The sequence below is a fragment of the Phalaenopsis equestris genome, unplaced genomic scaffold (assembly GCF_001263595.1).
Source record: "Phalaenopsis equestris unplaced genomic scaffold, ASM126359v1 Scaffold000012, whole genome shotgun sequence".
Classification (NCBI taxonomy): Eukaryota; Viridiplantae; Streptophyta; class Magnoliopsida; order Asparagales; family Orchidaceae; genus Phalaenopsis; species Phalaenopsis equestris.
The window spans coordinates 487065-496314 of NW_018164454.1; positions in this window are offsets into that span (position 1 = coordinate 487065).

Consider the following 9250-nt stretch of genomic DNA (forward strand, 5'->3'; position numbering starts at 1 on the left):
TATATATATATATATATATATATATATATCTTACTTTAATGTGCTAAATTGACATTAACCCAACATGCATTATTTAATTGATATAAAAACAAGATCCATGGAATTAAATCAATATATTACGTATAAGATATGTAATTCATGATATTTGTTCACGACCGAACTCCAACTAATAATTAAATTGTACTTTGTCCATAAATAAGCCATTTAAACCAAATTAAATTTTGGTTTGATCGGTTCAGTAATATCAAAATTTTGATTCGTTTGACTTTTTAGGTTGAGCAATTTGAAAACTAATCCATTCATGAATGAACTCCAACTATTAATTAAACTTTAGTTTGTTCATAAATAAATGATTTAAAAATTAAATTTTGATTCGATCGGTTAAATCAAAAAATTCTGACCGGCTTGATTTTTTTTAGATTTTACATTTTAGTTCTAATTAGTTTGATCAATTTGAAAAACGATCCATTCATAGCTGAACTCCAAATAATAATTAAATTTTCGTCTGCTCATAAATAAATCGTTTAAACCAAATTAAATTTTAGTTCGATCGATTCAATTTTATCGAAATTTTGATTGGTTTGATTTTTTAGATTTTAGATTTTTGATCAATTTGAAAACTAATCAATTCAAAATAAATGTGTGCTCACCCATATAAATAGTTAAATGGACCCAAGAAGATTTTATTGAAAGCATTGCTAATTATTGCCTAGAAAATAAATTTAGAAACTAAATAGTGTACTAGGTAAATTTCATCCTTTTTAATTAAAACATTATACTATCATACTTTAGTTAAAAATTGTGCATCTTATATTCCTATGATAAGAAATATTTTAGGAAAGTTTATTTTTTTCTTTCTTGATCTAAAGTACTTCGAAAATGTTCTAATCTAGTGCAAGTTAGAGGGATAAGAAATTTCTTGTGATTCTTTTGAAGTATAAAAGCGGGATAGAGGGCGGTTTTCTCTCATAAAAGAAATAATTTCATTAAAATTTTTAGTTATAAATTGTGCATCTTATATTTTTATGATAGGAAATATTTTAAGAAAGTTTATTTTTCCTTTCTTGATTTAAAGAACTTCGAAAATGTTCTAATCTAGTGCAAGTTTGAGGGATAAGAAATTTCTTGTGATTCTTTTGAACTATAAAAGCGGGATAGAGGGGGGTTTTCTCTCATAAAAGAAATAATTTCATTAAAATGTTTTAATTTTGCCTACGCATTCACTCTCGTTTCCTTCGCTCACTGAAACATATTCTAGTTTTAGTTTTCTTATAATATGATATATGATGTAGAGATTAGATGAGCCACATCTAAATTATGTCCTAATGGGGTTAATCCCTTCAAATTTTCATCTTCTCCTAATAGGATCATCCTCCTTGAGCTCATGAAAAATAGTTTCATTAAAGTGCAAGTTCATATGAAAAAAACTTAGTTTTTTTAACATTCTCTCTTTCTTATAATTTAATATATTTTATTGAAATTAGAATATCCACTTAAGCATCTTTATAGGAATGCTAACTTTAATCAAATGGTACAACACTTTGAAAATTTTCGAAGGCATGAAAGGAGGACTTACTAATGATCTTCATTTTTTTTTTCTCTTTTGCTTTTGCTAGGTTTTCTGTAAGAAATAAGTCGTGATTTATCTCAAGGTTGCTTCGATCGATTGCCTTCTCTATTTCCTTTAATCACACTCTGAAATTTCTTTTTGTGCACATATAATGAAAATCAATCATGGAGTGTGAATGTAAAAGGTAAAAGAAAGTCAATGATATTTTTAAAGATAATATAAGGAAATGTGGTTGTCTATTATTGTTTTCTGATAAATTTGTGATAATAAAAAGAGAAATTATTATCTTAACATCACATAAGCATGTAGTTACATAAAATATAAAAATAGCAAAAAGGAGAAAATATCAAATTTATATAGAAATTTTGGAATGTAGGAAAATATCAAGGTCTAGCCTAGTTGACATAATCCAACAAATAATTCAGTGTCTAAATAAACTTACAATACTATGTTCCTATCTTTAATAAGAAAAGATAAGATTGCAAAGTATATAAAACAAGATTGACCACTTTCAGTTGTAGTATAAGATATTAGAGTACAGAGAGTGATGATGGTGATCAAAAAATGGATAGCATTGATGTATGACAATCATCAAGAGGCAAGCATTAATGGTGGTGTTTTTGTTCCTTTATCTTTTTATTTTTAAAGCAGTCCCTAGTTTTTTCATTGTCGTATGCTTCTCTTTTCGAAGAAGCTTCTCTTCCGGATCATGTGAATGATCATGAGAAGAGAGAAACCAAAAAAACATGACATGCGGAAAATGCATACAAATAAGAGAAGGAATGTGGATAACTTCCATGTGGAAAAACTCGCTAGGATAGGTTATGCACATACGTACGAACAAAATCAGAACGAAATGGATTGTGCCAAATATCTGCAAAAAATGCATATGAAAGCTACCAACAACAAGAGGTTCAGGCGTTTTGTTTGTTTTGGGGTCTAGAGTGCTCCCAAGGAGATGTGTCCCACTTATTTTGCGGCCCGAAGAATGATTGTGTTGTGGAGGTAGTGACCCAAAAGGGCGGCCTATGACAGTCCAACACGGTTTCATAAGAAGAGAATGTGAGTAATTCTCACTAGGGAGATTTACACATCATGTAGGCTTGATTTGCAAGCCTTCCAGTCACATATTTGTGAATGTGTCTGATATGTGCGTGAGAACACAAATTCAAATGCGCACCACTTTAAGCATACGAGCCATAGATATACAAAGTGCCATGCAAGCCAATCATACAGAAGTGCACAAGTGTAAATGCGAACCACTTTTGACGTGGTGCTAAATGACACAAGGATGCCATAAAGCAGGTATATAGAGTAATGTGTCGATAATAGGCACAAATCTTCATCGAGAGCATATGAGTGTATATGCTCAAAGATGAATGACAAGGGTGCAAGTGATGAATGTGTTAGTACAAAGTCATGAAATCAATTCTAATGCACATGTAAAACACACATTATGCAAGTGAAATTGGTTGTTCGACTTACTAGGTTGACCGAGGTAGTCAACCTGGGGCAACGTAGCCAACGGGCTCAGTCGAGCTAAGGTAACCAACTGGACCAACGTGACTAGTTGATCGGGCTAGGGCTGCCGGTTGGACCAAAATGGTCAGTCGACCGGGCCAGGGCTATCGGTCAGTCCAAATTTGTTGGTCAACCAGACCGGGACGGCCAATCAGACCTAAGTGACTGGTCAACGAGACCAGATCAGCCGATTGGACCAAAGTGGTTAACAAATCGAGCGAGGTGAACAGTTCAACTCGACCAATTTTTAGTCGGGTCGGTCGGTCGAACCAAAGTGCAAGTCTGACTGTGTCAAGGCAACCGGTCGATCCAAAGTGCAATGTAACAAGCAAAGTGTAGGATATAATACAAACCCAACATGATGCAAGTGAACACGACCGATGGCGGCCATATACCTAGGGTTTAGCACATGGATAAGCGATTTAGTCACCTTCTGCTTTGGTGAGGCATTTGGGGAGCTTCACCTTCAGGTTTACAAAGGAAACTCTCCACAATGTTGTGGAATGGACTAACTACACAGTTTTCCCATTCCATAGCTCCCCATCATTTTACAAAGTAAGCTAGCTACAAAGCTTTTCTCACTTCACAAATCCGAATATTTCATCCCCTCCAAGAAGGGTTGGAAATGTCAAAGCAAGGGGAAAATTAGGATTCCGACCTACTTAGATTAGAGCTAAGGCTTATCACGGGAAAAAAAAATACTCAGCTTTGCAAGGAATTGACCGCAAATGTGATTCCTAACATAGGGCTTTTCTAATAAAAAACATGCAATAAAAATGCGTGTGGTCGTGTCGACTAGTGTTGGTCGACCAACTTTCCTAGCATGTGCGATCAACCCAAGACGACACCACAAAGTTGGCCAATCAAAAGGCGTATGGTCAGGCCGACCAGTACCATTCCACCAATTGTATCACCCGATGATGGAGAATTGATTGCGTTGGACAATACCAGGTGGTCGATCAAACCCGTCTCATGTGGGCAACCAAAACCCACAACACCTAGTAAAACCTACTCCTAGGGCTAGCTAAGAAAGAAAATGTGAGGGATTTTTAGGGAATCTTACCAACGTGGCGTTTCATGAAGAGTCTTACTCCTTCTTCCTTGCTCCAAGCTCTGAGCTCCAAGAAAAGCCTACGCTTTTAGAGAAAGAAGATGGAGTTATCCCCTTGTGATCTCTCAAGCTCACCAAGCTTCAGAAAAAATCCTATACTGAAAAATGAGAGGAGATAGTTGAACTGAGGAAGAGAAGAAGCTTAAACTAGCCTCCTCATGCAAAATCCCCAAAGTTACCCCTTAATCATACCAAAAAAAGCTAATCATGAGCACTTAGAACATGCAAAAAAGGAGTTAATCCCCCAACTTCTTACTAGCCTAAGGAGATCTCCCCAAGTTCAAAAAAATCAGCAAATTTAGCTTTCGTATGACCCGCTTCCCTAGGCCCGCCAAGCAAAATTTTAGAAATCTGGGCAGGCCAGTATGGTCACGCCGAGCTACAACGTGTTCACGCTACTCTACTGATGGTGTGGGTGTGGTCACATTGTCCCATGGTGAAATTACATTATGTGCTCTGTCTTACGGCATAGTCACGTTGAAGGTGGTTCTGAGTAGTTTGAAGGAAGATGCGGCGTGGTCATGTCGTCCCATGACGTAATTACACCGTGGGCTATGTCTTGTGGCATGGTCACACTGCCTTTATGTGTGGCTACATCAAAAGCTGCCCCCTCAACCCTTATGGGGACGAGGTAGGCATGATGCTGCCTGATTTTGGGCATGGCCACGCCAGACCCTTAAGGTTATTTTTTCATTTCTCGCTTTGAAAGTCCACTAATTGCACCACATGACACAAAAAATCTCTCAATTATCAAATCATACCACACAGGCTTCAGAATGATTATTTGACTTGCCATAGAATAGGAAACCGTTACAGATAAGTGGAAGTTGCTGCGATTTGCCCTAGCATAGGAAACTGTTACAGATCAGTGGAAGTTGCTGTCGAGCACGATCAGGACGGTGTAAATCCTAGACCTGGGACAAAGTGCATCTGATGATGCCCCGATGGACTCCTCTTTTGTAAATTTAATTAAAATTCCTCAAATACTCTATTGAACAACAAATATTAATTCTCTTATACATATATCATTCATTAACATTTAAGTTTATTAAAAACATTGAAATTAAGTAATTTTGGATTGGTTGGATTTCTCACATTAAGACATTTATTTTGATTATGAGTCTCTCAAAATCAAATATTCACAAATGGTTTATTTTTGCAGCAAGTATGAAATTAAAACTTGAGAGTTGAATTAGTGGATACTTCCTCCATAAAATTAAAATCAACTTTTAAAAATAAGAAAAAGAGTTAGTTTAAACTAGTTATAATTTGCTAACAACTTCATATAATATTAGATCTTGAATATTAATTACTGAAAAAATTAGTTGCAATAAAATTAAGGTGATATGCATTGAATCCAACATTTTAGAGAATTTTGAATGGGTCATAAACCCCTAGATATCATTGAATGCCTAAACAAGTTTCTAAATTCCACTTAATTATCTCAATTTGAATATCAAATTGAGAATAAAAGACTAATAAGCAATTTTTAGTTTAGATAATAGTTTTTCAAAAGCATCAAATCAACTAAAACCAAGATCAATCATAACAATCAATGATAGCTCACATAGATAGATGTGTTTTTCTTAACTACTTAGCAATGTGGGAAGCATGCTGATTTTAGACTATGGTAGAAAATTGGTCATCTTAGATAATCGATTAACCATCATAAAAAATATTATGATATTCTCAGTCTTGCAAGCTATTCCATAGATAAAATCTTCCCAAAATCTATATAAAACAAGCAAAGTATTATCCTTTTCTTTCCTTTCTTAGCTTGATCATATACACTCCACTTTTATTCTTCTTCTTATAATATGATAAGTTATGCAGAGATTAGGACAGAAGCTAGCAGTATTTTCTTCTCAGAATATGTTTAGAGGTGTGCAAGTAATTTAGTAAAAAGTGGCAGAGATGAGAATATTTAGGTTTATAATTGGTTTTACTGTTGGAAACAAATTACGAAACAAATATACCCGTGAAAATGTTGGTGTAGCTACAATGATGATTAATATTAGAGAGATACGTTTTAATGGATTTAATCTACAGATTTAGCCTAAATCCAGCTAAACACCAAAACAACTAAATATTAATTTTAACTATTCGTTAATTTACAATTGATCATCTTTCATTATTTTTTGGATCAAAGTTAGATTGTTTAATTATCTAACATCAGTAGGATGTTAAACGATTCGATTTCGGACCGAGCGATTGTTGGCTCGAAAGAAATTTAATTCAAAATTTTAGCTCATAGGTCAGTGCATTTATTTTGATCCGAACATAATGTACGAGCATAATCCAAATCAATTTTTGAGCAATTGTTGTTGTTCGAGCCACGTACCACCTGATTTCAGCGTAGAAAGAATGATATGGATAAACTTTAAATGCCATAAGTTCCTAACATGCTTAATTAATGAATTTATATGTTAATCAATTAATTATTAACCTAACTGTGATGCCTACGTACAATTTAGGCTAATTAGAAGGTTATTCAAGGTTAGTTAAGATGATTAACGGTCGGTTTGGGTAGGATGAATAAGTTAGACTTATCGTTTAAGGGCAATTAGTAGAGATTAGTCATGGTTAGGTTGTGATTAATGGTAATTAGGCGTGCTTTAGACAATTAGATAGTAATTAGGTGTTTTCAAGTTTAAATGTAATGGAAGTTAGGATGTATAATACATCACTTAGTTTCAGCAGAGGGAAAAATTCATGTTTAGCCCACAATTTTGAATGTTTAGTGCCTAATCTCCTTGTTTTCGAAGAAATTATGGTTAAGCACTAGATTTGTATGGGTAAGTTGGCTTGGGTTTCTCGGTTTTATATATAAAAAGGGCTTGATATCTCCATTTTGCTAGAGTAAAATGAAGAACATGCTACCTGTATAAATTAACACCACTAAATTACATTACAGCACATTATTGCAAAAAAAACTATTGATTTCCTAAAGAAAATAAGATATTTAGGATAGAAAGTAGATAAAGTTTAAAAGCATAGGTTCCTAACATGTATAACATAAACATTAAAAGCTCTAAGCTCTAAATTCTTATATCTTTACGCATTTCATGCCAGAACATGCAAAGATGAAGAATGGTAAAAGCAAGCTTACCTTCCTCACTGGTTTCCGAAAATAAGCTCGCGAAGAGGAAGAATGGCTCGAGCAAGCTTACTTTGCTCATTGGTTTTAGGTAAGAGCAGAGCGGAAGGATGAGAAAGAGGAGAGTTTCGGTGGTCTTTGTTAGACGTGATCTCTTAATTGTCTTCCCTACTAGCTCGAATGGCGATTGTATCACGAATAAAAAAGAGTTTTAGGGCGAAACCGGGAGAGGAGTAAGATAAGTCTAGAACGAATAAAGGTGTAGAATGGTGCGAACAAGCATACTTTACTCAATGGTTTTTGTAGGGGTGAAGCAGAAGGATGAGAAAAATGAGAGTTTTAGAAGTCTTTGTAAGCCGTGATCTCGTCAATGTCCTACCAGCTAGCACGGATGGCGACGGTATGGGCGAAGGTTTTGTGAGTTACGACCGAGAGAATAGGATTGAGGGTGTTGGGAGGGATTTACGGTGAAACCAATCGAGGGAAGAAGACGCGCGGGTGAAAGAAAAAATGGGGTTTTCAGCGGTAATAGGGATACTTTCTAATGGTTTAGTAATGATATCATTACAGTCAGTTTTTATTCAGAGTATAACCGACAACACAACGTCGAATCTAAAGAAGCAATCGAAAAATTTTTCAGTGCAAAAACAACTGGTCTGGAAGTAGTAATGTCATGGGAAATTAATTGCTTAATTTTCCGTCGCTAAGCCATGAGAAATTTGCACGATATTTGCGATGCACACCAAACCGTCAGTTATGTCATCAATTATAACAGCACTTCCCTTTGTGCTGGCTTGCTTTTTTAGTTGAATGAATTTTCATTTTCTTCAAGATTATTTTGATCAATTTCTTTTTAATCACACTGGAATCTTTTTGCCCAAAGAAAGAGAGTTATTCATTTACTCCTGGAGTGTATTAGTAAAAATAATGGCTAAAAGTAAAGATGTTTTAAGAGAAATACTAATTCATTATTATAAGGTACAAATTTTGTGGAGGTAATATGACAATTTTTTTTTGTTGCATAGCACAAAAATCTATACATACATAAATATGAGATATTGGAGATTTTACACTATAAATATAACAAAATTACAGGCTCTGACATGTTTAACATAATCCATCATATAAATTAAAAAAAGAAGTTTTCCTTCTTAATTAGAGTAGATGAGAGTGGAAATAATGGAATACTAACTTAGCCCCATGTGATTGTAGTAGGAAATACTAGTGAAATAATAAAGGTGATGATAATAGTCAAGAAGCAAATGATAGCTGACAGAGTTTAATGTCATTGATGCATGATAATCGGTAGGAGATTGTTACTAGCTGACAACGATTGACTAATAATAGATGTATAAAGATAATTAAGTGACTACAATCAGGTAATCATTGTTAAGAGAAGACAGTCAAGCGACATCAATAACGTGACGATGGTCGAGCTACAATTGTCAGTGGAATATACATTGGATAATTATAGTCGGGTGCATTAGTCAAATGATGGGTGGCGAGAGCAGACAGTTGAGTAATACTGATTGATTGCTAATATTTGCTAATTGTGATTAACGACATGGATCACCATATGGTTCCTCAAAACTCTAATATAAAGTGACAAATAAGGTTATTTATTTGTTTACTTCATTTATTATTATTATTATTATGTACTCTATGTTTACTAAAACCAAATTCCATATAATTCACAAGTCAGTCCTGAATATTTGATTGAAGAATTTTCTTAATATTTGAAGGTTTGATTGATTTGTTGAAACTTATCGTATTAAAGTCAAAATGTGCCAAACCCTTGAGCCTTCAAGGTCAAAGGAGGGGTAACTAACTCCTTGAATTTGGAGGCACCATCCTCCTTTAAGTCAGTCCTGAAATTTTTCTTATTCCTTTGCTTATATCAAGCTCTATATTTGATTGAAGAATTTTCTTACTATTTGAAGGTTTGATTGAT